Genomic DNA, 14,030 nt, shown 5'->3' with positions numbered 1-14,030 from the left:
TGCCTGGCAACAAACTTCAACGTATTGTGTTCGCACCTGACTCTGACCTCCAGCCGGGGACTCTTCGGGAAGGAGACACATCCCATCCAGGCACGGAGAAGGCCCAGCGGGAGGGAGAGGCTGGCAGCACCTGCCCCCCTCGCTCCTGAGTGTGAAACAGGCTGGGGAACTGCAGGGACATTGGGCAGAGTCACGACTGGCAAAGAGATGCTCTTGTTCATGAAGAGAATAGCTATCCTTCAAGCCCTTACTCGGGGCCCAACACCCAGCTAAGTGCTTTACATTTGTTCATCATATTCTTTCCACTGCAAGGAACAGAAACTATTCAGAAGTCATTGGCTCAGGTGACCCGAAGGCCCAGGGGTGGTCCCGGCACAACTAGGCCCAAAAGCATGAACAGTGAATGGTGTCATGAGGCATTCTCTCTCTGTCTCTCTCTGTCTCTCTTTGTGTCTCTCTGTCTCTCTTTGTGTCTCTCTGTCTCTGTGTCTCCTTCTTTCTCTCAGTCTGTCTTTCTCTGTGTCTCTGTCCCTCTGTCTTTCTGTGTGTCTCTCTCTATATATATATCACTCTCTCTGAGTTTCTCTCTGTCTCTCTCTGTGTCTCTGTTTCTCTCTCTGTCTCTGAGCCTCTCTCTTTCTTTCTCTCTCTCTCTGTCTTTCTCTCTCGCTGTTTCTGTCTCTGTATTTCTCCTCTCTGTCTCTCATATGCTCAGAGGTATTTATGCTACGTGGGTGTTTTCACAGAGCTTTCATGTCTGAGTTATCATCTGGGATTTCTATCAGCCTCCGTCTGTTTCCAGAACAGTGTGCAAACAGTAACATGCAAAGCTTAGAAAAGAAGGGACATAAAGCATTTTTATATGCTCTGACCTGAAAGACCATAGGATCCAGAATGTGTGAAAGGAAACTAAAAAAAGGAAGGAAGAACAGATTGATAGGCCTCGTCACAGCCCACAGAAGCCTCTCAGATCCAGTTGTGCATAAAACCAGCCCCCAGCACACGCCTCGTGCCCAGTGGGGCAGCATTCCGGACCACTCCACCTTGCCCATCAGAAGCACACAGAGCCTGGGGTGAAATCCTGACTCTACGGCTTTCTAGGGTGTGATCTTGTGCAAATGACTTCACTGCCCTGAGCCTCAGTCCCCTCCACTGAAAACGGGACCAATGATTCCTACTGTGGAGGAGTGTTGTGAGGATTAAACCCACATAAAGCCTTTAGCGTGGTGCTAGGCACGTCACAAGGGCCCCATCAATGGTGATGGTGGTAATGCATTGGTAGCGCAGGGGAGCATGGGAGAGGTGGTGAAGATGGCGGTGGAGGAGGTCATTGTGGTGGAATCTGCCTGGTCGTCGCTCTAGTTTTTACAACCCACTTGCACTTTAGGACTACCGGGCGCGTCCATGACTGAGCCTTCCTGCTTTCAGACTCGCTTCTCCCTAAGGGGCTTTCGCCTTGGTGAGTACTGAGCCAGGCTCGGGGCTGGGCCCTGGGAGGGCCATCGTGAATAAAGACGCTCTCTCTCTCTCTCTCTCTCTCATCCCTGTGCTTGCCATTTCCTGCTTCCTAAGTGCTTATCCTTCCAAGCACAGTGTGGCTTTTATACCAGCTCCCCCTACTTCTCTCCCCATCTCCCTATCCACTCTGAAGACCTATTTCTTGGTGTTTGCTGTGCTTGAGATCTTGCACTAGGGAAACACAAAGTGAACCCCCAAAATACAGATTTTTTGCCCTCAATACAAGTAAGAACTTCCTCCTGCCTTGTCCCAAAGTTACCGTGAGGAAATTCCTCGACATTCAGAGAACAAGCTCTAAAAACCTAGGTGAGCCTCAGAATTGCAAAACCAAATTGGATTTAGAAGAGAAGGATCAAGAAATAAGTAACAAATTTTAAGACACTATTGGCTCAGAAGGCATTTTACCGCAAAGTGAGATGAAGGTTCTTGAGAGATGGAAGAGTCGCTGTCCCAGCAAAGTTTACAGAAAACATGTTGTCTCTGGAGATTTCAATAAGGTTAATAAAAGGCAGGAAACATCAGACCCAGAACCAGAGGCCTAGGTTCAGGTCCTGGCCCTTTAGTAACTAATCATTCAGTCTCCCCCAGGCCTCAGTTTCTACATTGCATATTGGAGATAAACGTGAAGCTGGTCTCTATCAGGGTGAAGGGATTGGTTTTTAAACTGTGAAGAGCTCTGCAAAGATGAGCCTTTTTTATCCTTCTAATCATTTGAACGTCTTTCTAGAACTACCCAACTTTCATCCCTCAGTGCAGGGCTGTGGCTCCCAACTGTCCCAGGGCATTATCTCATTCTGTTTTCAAGCCCCTTCCCGAAAATCTAAATTGTAATGAGGTCAGTGGTCAACTCTCTTGCATGGGGGTCAGGGCTGAATTGCACTGAACTGTGATCTGGGATGAGTGTTATTAACAGAAGCCTCTGGTGCATTGAGGATGGAGGTCAGCAAATATTTTGCATACATGTGTATCTTCCTGGACTTGGCAGCGTATTCCTGGGGAACTTTCCAGGAAAACAAGGAATGGAGTGATTTTTTTTTTTTTTCATCTACTAAGCCCCTTTCTGACAGTTCCATTCCCACCAGCCTGGAAATTTGTAAGGGGTAAGGTGGAGAGAGTGAAGTCGAGTAACACCAAAACTTTCAACTGAGACTCACTTAGAGAATATTATTGTAACATAGCATGCAAAGCAATGTCTGGTATGTCCTAATTTGAGAAATATTTGGGTTAGCTGATTGCTGGGTAACTGAACGCCTATATTCACCCACCCACTCTTCCCTCTACCTGCAACTTCCACTGCCTTGGCTGATTACTTTTTTTTTTTTTTAATTCCCAAAACTCAACTCAAGTTTTCCTTTTCTGAGAAGCCTTCTCCGACCACCATCCTCCACTCCCATTCCCTCCAAATGGTCGCAGAACAACAACAGCTCTAGACTCCTCTCCCGCTGTACTAGCATCATTGGTTAAGCCGTGTTCCCTCCACCTCACAGAGAGATCCTTAAAAGCAAAGACTGTGCTTTCTTTCCTTATATTTCCACATCTCCGAACCCGAGGAAATTGAAATGAAGCTGCTAATTGGTGTCAAGGGCTCATTTGGAATCCATTCTCTCAGCGTTCCAGCATTGCCGGTGACAACTCTATCGATGGAGAGAGAACCCAAAACAAAGGTGGACGTTTTGCCTGGAAATTTTTTAAACTGAAGTCCAGAAATCAGTGGTGTCAAGGATACAGGTTAGAAAAAGTCTTCTTCTACCCACGCATGGCCTTAAACACCATGAGCATCAAAGGAAATGAATCTGGGGTCTCCCAAGGATCAGAACCTGCAAAGGAGATGCTTCAGTGATCCTGGCTTTCCCACTAACAGGGTGGTCTGGGTACGGCTGGGCCAGGCTAGCTCTAGACATTTGGCTTTCTCCTTCACCCCACTAATGATCTCTGACTCCTGAGAGGACTGCAGGATCTTCAGCAATGCAAGGGGACACCGGCCCTAACCCCCATCTGTAGCTCACCACTTCTGAAAACATTGGTTTGATTGCATTTCTAACACATGGGAAAAAACCCTACGCTTCTCATACCCACGTGGTGCTCTCAGAATCCTCCCCACATTCCACCACGCATCTGCCACTGTTAGAAGTTGGGTCTGGTTGGGAGCCAAGAAATTCTCATGAATCCCGAACCAGAAGACTTTTCTGCAGCACATCTGTAAGTACGAACGTTCTTAGCTGTATGTTCATACCTTGAATCCCAAGCCTTGGCCGCTGAGGCCAATGGGACTGTGTCTTCCTGCAAAGTAGGAGATGTCCATCCACCGACTGAAGAGGAGAGTCTCTTTTAAAATCACAGTACAGATTAACACAGCGGAGGAAAGTGACTCAATCTGCCTTGAGTCTGAGAATGTAGCTGGATGGCTCCCGTGAAGAATGGCTGCACTGGGTTTAATTCAGCCTTACAAATAACTTTTCAGCTACTTGTCCAGGGCACTGCGGGGTGCTGAAAAAAGAATTAAAAATTATTCCACAGAACACTAGATAAAGGACTTGAAAAAGCCAATTACAAAAGAAGAGGTGCAAATGGCTTAAAAACATACAAAAGTATGTGTTGCTTCATCCATAATTTTTAAAAAGCAAATTAAAATGACAATAAGGAACCATTTTATCCCCAATCAAATCACTACTGATGTTATAGAGTTAAACGAACAGTCTTGGAAAAAGGACAGTAAAGTAAATAAGCACAAATTTCCACTGGATGAGGGAATGTGAAATGGCAGCTTTCTGGCAGATTACTTACAACTGTTGAGTCAAACCCTGCAAAATGTACCCATCCTTTCACTCAGCAGTTCCACTTCTAAGAATCTATTCTAAGGAAATAATCAGTGCTTATCTTTGTGACATGTATACGAGGATCCATATTGCTGCATTGTTTAACTAGGAAGAATCTAGAAACAATGCAGTTGAACAATATGAATGCATGAATGTTACAATAGGCCCATATATAGAACATTATGGAATTCCACGCAGCTCTGAAAAACCATTCTAATAAGATTCAGCAAACATTTTCTGTCAAGTGCCAGAGGGTAAATATTTTAGGCTTTGTGGGCCAAAGGGTAAAAATCACAGATATTGCGTAGTACTCATAATAATGAGAGAAAACAAATTTCCACAAATTTTTTATTGACAAATCCAAAATGCATTAATTATTGAATTTTTTTTTTTTTTTTTGTAACACAGGCCAAGGAGTGAGAATAATCTAATTCTTTTTGGACTAATAACATTTGCTGAATTGGGGTTCAAAGACAGTTTCCCTTATCATCAAATTGATTTCAAATATTCATCTGTAACAAGCACACTTTTAGTTTTCAGGCTGAAGATAAACAGACAGGAGGCCAACACTGGCCATTGTCTGCATTTGCTGGCCCCTATACTGTAAAGGAATGCTGGCTAACATGGAAGAATGTTCATGAACTATTGTTAAGCAGACTCTGAAATAGTAAGAGCAGTGTGTGGGATGGTCATCCCTGCTGTTCACCAGATATCGCCAGCTCTCTGTCTTTCCAGCCACTGGGTAGAACTGCATTTCTTGGCCCCCTGGGGATTGCATGGGACCACATGACTAATTCTAGCCAATGGGTCTCAAGTGGAAATAACACATGTCACTCCAAAGCCACAGACTGGGAGAAAATATTTGCAGAATACATATCTGACTCCTATCCAGAATATATAGTTTTTTAACACTCTCAAAACTCGATAATAAGAAAATAAACAGTGCAACTTTTTTAATGAGCAAAAAATTTAAACCGACACTTCACTGAAGAAGACTTATGGATAGCAAATAAGCATATTAAAAGATAGCCAACATCATTAGCCATTAGGGAAATGCAAATTAAAACCACAGATACCATCTCTTACCTATTAGGATGGCTTAAATTAAATTTTTTAAAATTTAAAACTGACAATACCAAGTATTGGGAAGTAAAAGAAGCCACCGGAATTCTCATACACTGTTGGTGGGAATGCAAAATGGTACAGTCATTTTGGAAAGGTTTCTTATAAATTAAACATATTTACCATATGATGCAACAATCTTGCTCCCAGATATTTACCCAAGTGAAGTAAAAACCTATGTTCACAGAAAAACCTATACCTGAATGTTTATAGCACCTTTATTTGTACTCACCAAAAACTAGAAACAACCCAAATGTCCTTTCCCTGGAGAATGGACCAGCAAAGTGTGGTACATCCATACAATAAACTACTTCTCAGCGATAAGAAGGAATGGAACTCTTGAAAAATACAACATGAATGAATTTCAAATGTATTTTCTAAGTAAAAATAGATCCAAAAGTTTACATATTGTAGAACACCATTTATATTATACGGTAGAAAAGGCAAAATTATAGGGACAGAGAAATGGTTGCCAGGTGCTGGGTGTAGGGAACAGGCACTGGCTACAAAGGGGCAGCATGAAGGATATTTTGGGGTGTTGATAGAACTATTCTTGATCTTCCTTGTGGTATTGGTTAAAATTCATAAAGCTATACACCAAAAAAGTGAATTGTACTATATATAAATTTTAAAATAAAAATTTGTTAAAGTTATTAATGTCCATACAAAGGAAAAAAGAAAGAAAGAAACACAAGCACCACTGCCTGGACCACAGGATTGGGCAGCTCAGCCCTGCTCAATCCAAAGAGCCAGCCTGGCTTCTAGCACTTCTCTGGGTCCAGTGTGGGTATAAATGGAGACAGAGACCCCGATGGGGAAGTTGACGGAGCATTACCCTCTAGTGCTGAGCCTGTGGGCAAAGGGAAGCCTGAAGTCACGGGAGCTGTCCCATGGGCACCTTCAGTGAAGACCTAGAAAGGCATCTCCCAGCACCTGACTCGTTGCCCTCTGCTCAGTCTAATCAAGTAGTTTCCTGTCTGCAGGCAGAGGTTCTACCACAATCACCTGAGTTTTCAACTTCTCTTCTATTAGACCCAAAGCCTCTTGAACAGAAACAAGTGGAAGTCAGAGGCAGCAGCCTAAGTGATCACATGAAAAGATGCTCAACATCACTAGACATTAGGTAAATGGAAAACAAAACCACAATGAGATACCACTTCGTACCCATTAGGATGGCAATAATCAAAAAGATGGACAATAACAAGTATTAAAGAGAATGTGGGGACTTTGGTACCCTCATTCTCTGCTGTTGGGAAAATAAAATGGTATGGCCACTTTGGAAAAATGTTTGGCAGTACCTCAAAAACTTAAACATAGAGTTACCATATGACACAGCAGTTCCATTCTTGGGTATATAACCAAGAGAATTGAAACCATATGTTCACACAAGAATTTGTTCACCAATGTTCATAGCAGTATTCTTCACAATAGCCAAAAAGAGAAAACAACCCAAATGTCCATCAACTGATGAACAGATAAACAAAATGTGGTATATATATATATATATATATATATATATATATATATATATATCTCCATCTAAAGGAATATAATTTGGCAATGAAAAGAGAATGAAGTACTGACACATGATACAACATGGATGAACCTTAAAAATATTCTAACTGAAAGATGTCAGACACAAAAGGTCACATCCTGTGTAATTCATTTATATGAAATGTCCAGAGTAGAAAAACCAGTAGGAACAGAAGGATTTGTGGTTGGCAGGAGCTGGAGGTGGGGGAATGGAGAGTGACTGCTAATGCGGATGGGGTTACTTTTTGGGGTGATGAAAATATTCTGGAATTAGATGGTAATGATGTTTACACTGTCTTGGGAATATACTAAAACCAATGAATTGTAGCCATTACAAGGGCAATTTTATGGTATATGAATTCTATCTCAATTAACAAGAAAGAAAGAGAGAGAGAGAGAGGGGGGAGGGAGGGAGGGAGTGAGGGAGGGAGGGTGGGAGGGAGAAAGGAAGGAAGGAAGGAAAGAAGAATCGGCAGCCTGGGTTGAAGGCCTAACTGAACCCAAGCAGAGTGTAAAGAGGGGACAGCAGGTACTGCAGAGGTAGGCGCTTCTGCCAGTCTGACCCTTTGGAACAATGAACTTCCTCCTGAGCCTATTCTACCAAGTCCACATCATTCTGAAGATTAAATGAGACGAAGTGCAATGCTTGACCCCAATGTTGGCTGCTGACTTTTGTCAGCATGACTTCTGTTCTGCCCCTTGACATAGGATGCCAGCGATGATATACAAGACATGGTGATAGGAGAGGTTTGATTATCGCCTTCCATTCCTGGAGGTTTGGGAGAAAACAAAACAAAAAAAACAAAAAACATTGCAAATCTCTGCATTGCACTTTCTTGCTTTAATAGTGATGGAGGCACTACCAGGGAACTTGCTGTTTTGGCCCCTTTCCTTAAGCCTGTCAGCATCCTAGGATGGGAGCCCTAGTTGAGGATGGAGGGTAAAAAAATCAACCAGTGTCTCACGAGCACCTGTGTGGCCAAACATCTCGTCACAGTCTGTGGAGTGCACCCAGGCACTCTCCACACCCCATAGCCCCACCTTCATAGACCCAACAGGTTCAAAGAATGAAAGCTCAATTCTGCACAGAACCGGACCCTCAGCTCCCTGGGAAAGGGCATGGGTCTCACTCACCCAAGTTCCCAGTGAGCTTGGCAGTAAGTACATGTTTGGGTCACATGTGGTGAAGAATGCATGGATGGATGGATGGATGGATCTTACTGCATGCACTGCCACTGCCAGGACAAAAGCAAATGATCAAAATCAGTGGATAAAACACAGCACACAAAGGAGGTACGAGTGGAGGGCTTAGGGGCCACTCAGACTCAAGATCAAATCCTACTCTGGTGCACACTGGCTAAGTGGGACTAGACAAGAGATTTAATCTCTCTCTGCTCAGTTTCTTCATTAGTACAACAGTGGAGTTTGTGATATCTCCGTCATAGGGTTGCCGTGGGGATTAAACGAGGCAATTCATGGAAAGCACTTAGGACAATGCCAGGAACAAAGCAAGTATCAACGAACGGTAGCTATCATCATCATTATCATAATCATTATCACTATTCAGCGATATCAAAAGAACAGAACAGCCAAAGCCGAAGCAGTGCAACGTGGACACTGCCTGCCTGAAAGCCATGAGTTCTGCCAACAGGTTTAATGAAAGGGGTCAAAATAGCAAGTTCCCTGGCAGTGTCTCCATCACTGTTATAACAAGGAAATGCAATGCAGAGATTAGTAATGGTCTTTTTTTTCCCTCCCAAACCTCCAGGAATGGAAAGCAATAATCAAATATCTCCTGATCACCAAGTCTTATATATCGTCCCCGGCATCCTATATGTGTTGTTGCTATTTGTGCTGTTTGCATGTTTCTCCATCACTCTGGCTGGGCAAATCTGATCTCCTCATCAGCAGCTGGGAAACAACCAGCTGTGATCTCAAATCTTTGGAAGGTCAGCTCGAGAGGCAGCATCTTCCTAGCAACAGTTGCCAGGGAAGATTATGAGGGTGGACTCAACTCCCAGTGGAGATGAAGACATGAAGGGTTATAGAATTGGCATTTGTTTCAGTGGGGCAGGTGGGGGGAGACTTGCCCCTATGAAGGGCATATTCAGTCTCTTTGGTTACTGTGCTGTTCATTCTTTTTGTTAGGAGCTCTGGCTGACCTTTTTGTTTTATTTGATGTCATTTCATTTTCCTAAATTATTAGAACTGAAAAGTACCCAGTCCAAAGAGTCCTAATCCTATTAAACCCAAGATCTTATTTTTATAGCACATATTTTGCAATATCCCCTTTGCTAGTCTTAATGGAATTACAGATGTATAGCCTACCTAAGTACTTAACTTTAAAAATAAATATAATGCCCTATACCATAAACCATGAGAAATAAAGCAATTTATAATAAAATAAGATGAATTTCAACATTCAAGTATTTGTGAACAGATAGAAGACATAATGAATAAATCAGAAGCTTAAATCTAGTTTTGATATATTATCCACGTTTATTCTTTCTAGCTGACACTTTGAAATAAGAGCTAAATAAATACATTAACAATCGGTATATAATCACCAAGAACTCAGTGCCTACAAGTGCAGAGTTAGAGCAGTATTGGCACCTCAGACACTAGGAATGATGCTGTCATCAGTGGCATGATTTTTCATAATGGTGAACAACTCTTTGCAGAGCTACAAACAAGAGAAAGTACATGATTTCTTCCATCTACTTGTTACTTGCCTTTCTAGAAAATTCAGCATAACCATGAAACAATAGCTTGAGTGTATATGTAAAACAGAGCTGAGTTCAAGGCCCAGGTGATTACAGACAAGTTTTTTACCTAGGTGAAGAAGAGAAAAGTTGGTGGGACACGACTCAGGATGCCTTGTGCAGTGCAGGATACCGTCACTCTCTGGTCTCCGCCCACCAAAGGCCAGTAGAACCCAGCCCCATCCTTGTGACAATCAGAAATGTTCCCACAAATTTTCAGAATGTTCCCTAGAAGCATCAGTGATGATGTAGTCCAATCTCCCTCATTATAAAGGGGGATAAACTGAGGTTCGGAGAAAAAAAGTGACTTGTTCAAGGGGAAGCCAAGATGAAATTCAGACCCTGCTAACTCTCAGGTCAGGGATTAGGACAATGAGCTGAAATTGTGGGAATCTCCCTCACTCTTCTGATGTGTAAACAAGCTATGAGATATGCTGGCATTATTCATGGTTCTATTTATCTCCTCTTCTGTCCATTTTCAAAATTAACCTTGATTTCTGATTGCCGGTAATTTCTTGTCCTGTACTAAGTTGTGAGCAATTTCGAAGCTCTGCTTTTGGCAGAAAAGCATTATTCTTTGGAGAAAAGAGTCATTTCTCTACATGGTGCTTATTTCACTTGGGCTGGATCAACAGTAGAGTCTATCAACACTCAGCCAATGGAAGATGATAGAATAAAGACCACACAGCTGGCCACAGTGAAGAGTTTTATTTCATTTTACATGTAAAGAAAAGATGTGATACCGTGATATGGTGCATATTATATATTTGGCTTTCATCCCCAATTCCTGGACAGAGCTCCTAAAACCCTTAGAATTTCTGAGTGATAGGGGAAAGAGAAGTGTCTTTTGTTACTCATAATAAGCCCCTCTCAACCACACCTGAGTTCATGCTCATGGGGTGACCCCTGGAGGATGGGGCCTGGTTGCCAGGGGAACCAACCACAAGATTAGAGGGTTAGAACTTTCAGCCCCAACCCTGACCTCCTAGGAGAGGAGAGGGGCTGGAGGTTGAGTTAATCACTAATGGCCAATGATTCAATCAATTGTGCCTACATAATGAATCCTCCATAAAAAATAAAAATTAAAAACATATTTTTAAAAAAACCCCTAACCTAAGGATTTTGGAGTCTAGACTGCTGAACACATGGAGATGCTGAGAGAGTGGTACACCTGGAGAGGGCATGGAAGCCTGTACTCTTTCCCTATACCTCGCCCTGTGCATCTCTTCCATCTAGCTGTTCCTGAGTTGCATCCTTTCATAATAAACTGGGAATCTAGTAAGTAAACTACTTTCCTGAGTTCTGTGAACAACTTATAGAACCTGAGGAGGGGGTCTTGGGAACTTCTAACTTGTAGCCAAGTTGGACAAAAGGAAATAGTCGTTTCTGCATTTAAAAGGCATTACCATGTTTTAAGAATAAGAGTTTTATTATCTGATTTACTTTTTTAAAAGTTATTGAAGTCATATAGTAATATTATCGTTATTATTAAGAGAGCCTGACACATGTTCAAAGGCAACGTCCAGGATGTTAAGGAACTAGAATCTAGACACCAAGGCGGGAAGAGAAGGCTGAGTTACTGTTGTCAAGGAGAGGAGGTGGGACAGAAAGGTGGGCTCAGACTCAAAAGTGCCCAAGAGACATCCATGTGGAAACACCGAGCAGGTCTCTAGCAATGTGGTCTGAGCTTTGCAGTAAAGGGGCTGGGCTGGGGGCCCAGATCTTGGGGTCATAACCAAAGAAAGGAGAGTTGACACCACAAGATTAAATTAAATCACCCTCCAAAATATGTGTTGAGTAAGAAAAAAAAGAAACAGATTAAGGATAGAACCTTCAGGAAAGCCCATGTCTGAGGCATAGATAGAAACAGTATGCCAATAAAAGATGATGAGAAAGAACAAACTGGAAAAAAACAAAGATAGTGATGTCAAAAAGAAAAGAAAAAGACAGCCACCAAAAACAAGGTCTTGAGCTAAGTGCTCTACAGCACACACCATCCTGTTTAATCCTCACTACACTAACGGTGAAGTATTATTATGATCCCCAATTTACACTTGAGGAGACTACAGCAAAGAAAAGGTAAGTCATGGGCCCCATAATGCACAGCTAGCAAGTAAGAGGCTTAACTAGAATTTGAACCCAAGTAGTCTGAGTGCAAACACTGTACACTGACTTCCAGCTAAATAAAAGAAAACCAAGGATTAAAACTTGTGCTTTGGATCTAGATTTATAACAAAATTCTATAAATAAATAAACAAACAAATAAACAAATCTAAAAGCCAAGGTTTCAGCTCACAAAGTTGAGTTGGGAGCTCTGACACCTGCTCCCAGGGAGCCCTTCAGACAAGGGGCAAAGTCAAGGACCAGGACAGGCTCTGCCATTCTTCATCACCACGCTTCTTAACACTCACACAGTCCTCAGCAGAAGCATGAAGATGGAAATTTTCTCATTATGGATTACACTGTCTCCTCAATAAAGCAAAAATTACTACCCAAAACAGATCTTCCCAGACAAATGAGTAAATGGATGAACAAAGAAAACATGTGTTCAGACTATTATGTAGAGCAAATGAATTCACTTTTAAAATGTGGGAAGCAAAATTGATCGTACAACAGAGACTGATACAATTTCTCGCTCCTATCCTTAACAGTCAGGTCATCCACGTGAAACAGCAGTGCCTACACCCTTAGGAAGAGTTTTCTGGTAGGCGGCAAGAGATGAACTCCAATCCCACCTCACAAAAGAAAACCAAGCCTAGACTAATTTGGTCCAAGCCATCCTGCATCAGTGGTCCAAGCCATCCCACAAGAATTGTTTCCCACCATATTGAATGAAACTATCCTTAGAGAAAAGAGATGAAATCCATTGCTTGTCCTCGACTCTGTGGGATACTTGGCTTTCCCGGTCTCCTCCAGTAGAGGAAGAGACAGGTGATGCTCAAAACCAAAATAACAATCACAGCCCTACAGATGTGGTGGTGATGGGGATTAAGCAAAGTGGACAGATTTTGAGAGAAACTCTAAGACGTCAAATCAAAAAGACTTGTGCACACATAAAATGTGGGAAGTGAGAGAAAGGGGAGTGTTGAGGATGATATTTAGGTGTTCCCCCTATAAACTGGGGTCAGTCACTGATTTGGGAAACCTGGAAATCGACAGACTGAAGCAAGAGAGATCACAAGTGTGGTTTTGGACGTTCTGATCTTCAGGTGCCTTTGAGAGCTCTAAGAGGGGCTTGGCAATTATTCAGAAGTTCTGTGGAGTTGACATACAAATAAATGACTGTGCCATTCTCATGTAAGTGGTACCAGACTTACATGACTTACCGACTTTTAAGACTTACAATTGGGGTGAATGAGACTTCCCAAGGATAAAGACAGGAGAGGAGAGAGAGCCTAGGATTCAGTTCTTAAGGAGTTCCAACACTTAACGCCAATAGAAAAGGGCAATCCTGCAAAATCAGGAGAGTGGCACTCAGGATAGTCAGAGGAAGAGAGTGCTTCAAGGAGGAGGGAGTGATCGTCATTGTTCAACACTGATGAGAGGTCAAGAAAGAGGACAAAGAAATGTCTGGTATTTGCAGTAACAGAAGGTAATTAATGCTCTTAGCAAGAGCTGTTTCTATGGTGGGAGGGGCGTGGGAGGGGGGTGGGAGCATGAAGAGTGGCAGTAAGAAAATGAAGATGTAGGTGATGCAAAGCGCCCCAAATATATCTCCCATAGCATTTAGACGCCTTGAATACATGACAAAGTTTCTGCGCATGCGCGCCCCCGGCTGAGGCAGGGCAAGGTCAGGCTGTGCGCCCGGTACCCCTGCGCCACCGCCCAGGGAAAAGCCAGCGCCCGTCCCGATGTTCACAGCCGTCCATCCACTTCCCCCCGGGGTGGAAGGGAGAACAAGACAGTATCACATCTGGAGGTGCATAACTGACAGGTTGTGGGAGCCACTTTCTGGCCTCTACACTGAGCCCAACTGACTGGTAGCAGACACCCCTAGGGTTTCCCTTTCCAAACTGAAGTTCCTTGTGCTTTCATGAAAAGCTTCCCTGGGATTTTTCATATGCACACTGGTTTTAATGTCAATAACACTACTCATAACCAACCTTTGGAGCCACTGCTCCAGGGGTTGGTCATCAGAACCTGCATTTCAACAAGACAGCCAGGTGGTTCCTGGGCACATTCAAGTGTGAAAGCACTGGTTTGGAGAATTATTACATGCTTTTATTCTTTATTCCTCGAGACAACCCCACAAGTCAGGTGGATTATCCCTGTGGACTAA

General features: G+C 42.9%; 1 long non-coding RNA gene across 2 annotated transcripts in view; it reads right to left on the bottom strand.

Annotated features, from left to right (window-relative positions):
- The window catches only part of LOC132596828 (uncharacterized), a 136,691-nt gene that overhangs the window by 47,701 nt on the left and 74,960 nt on the right, over positions 1–14,030 (bottom strand). For both annotated transcript variants that reach the window (XR_009562884.1, XR_009562883.1), the window contains exon 2: positions 3,752–4,005. This is a non-coding gene — a long non-coding RNA (uncharacterized lncRNA). The remainder of the gene's footprint in view (positions 1–3,751; positions 4,006–14,030) is intronic.

This window comes from Globicephala melas, chromosome 2 (assembly GCF_963455315.2).
Source record: "Globicephala melas chromosome 2, mGloMel1.2, whole genome shotgun sequence".
NCBI classification, from domain to species: Eukaryota; Metazoa; Chordata; class Mammalia; order Artiodactyla; family Delphinidae; genus Globicephala; species Globicephala melas.
The sequence above is the reverse complement of the archived record's forward strand: the minus strand, read 5'-3'. Positions and strand labels throughout refer to the sequence as shown.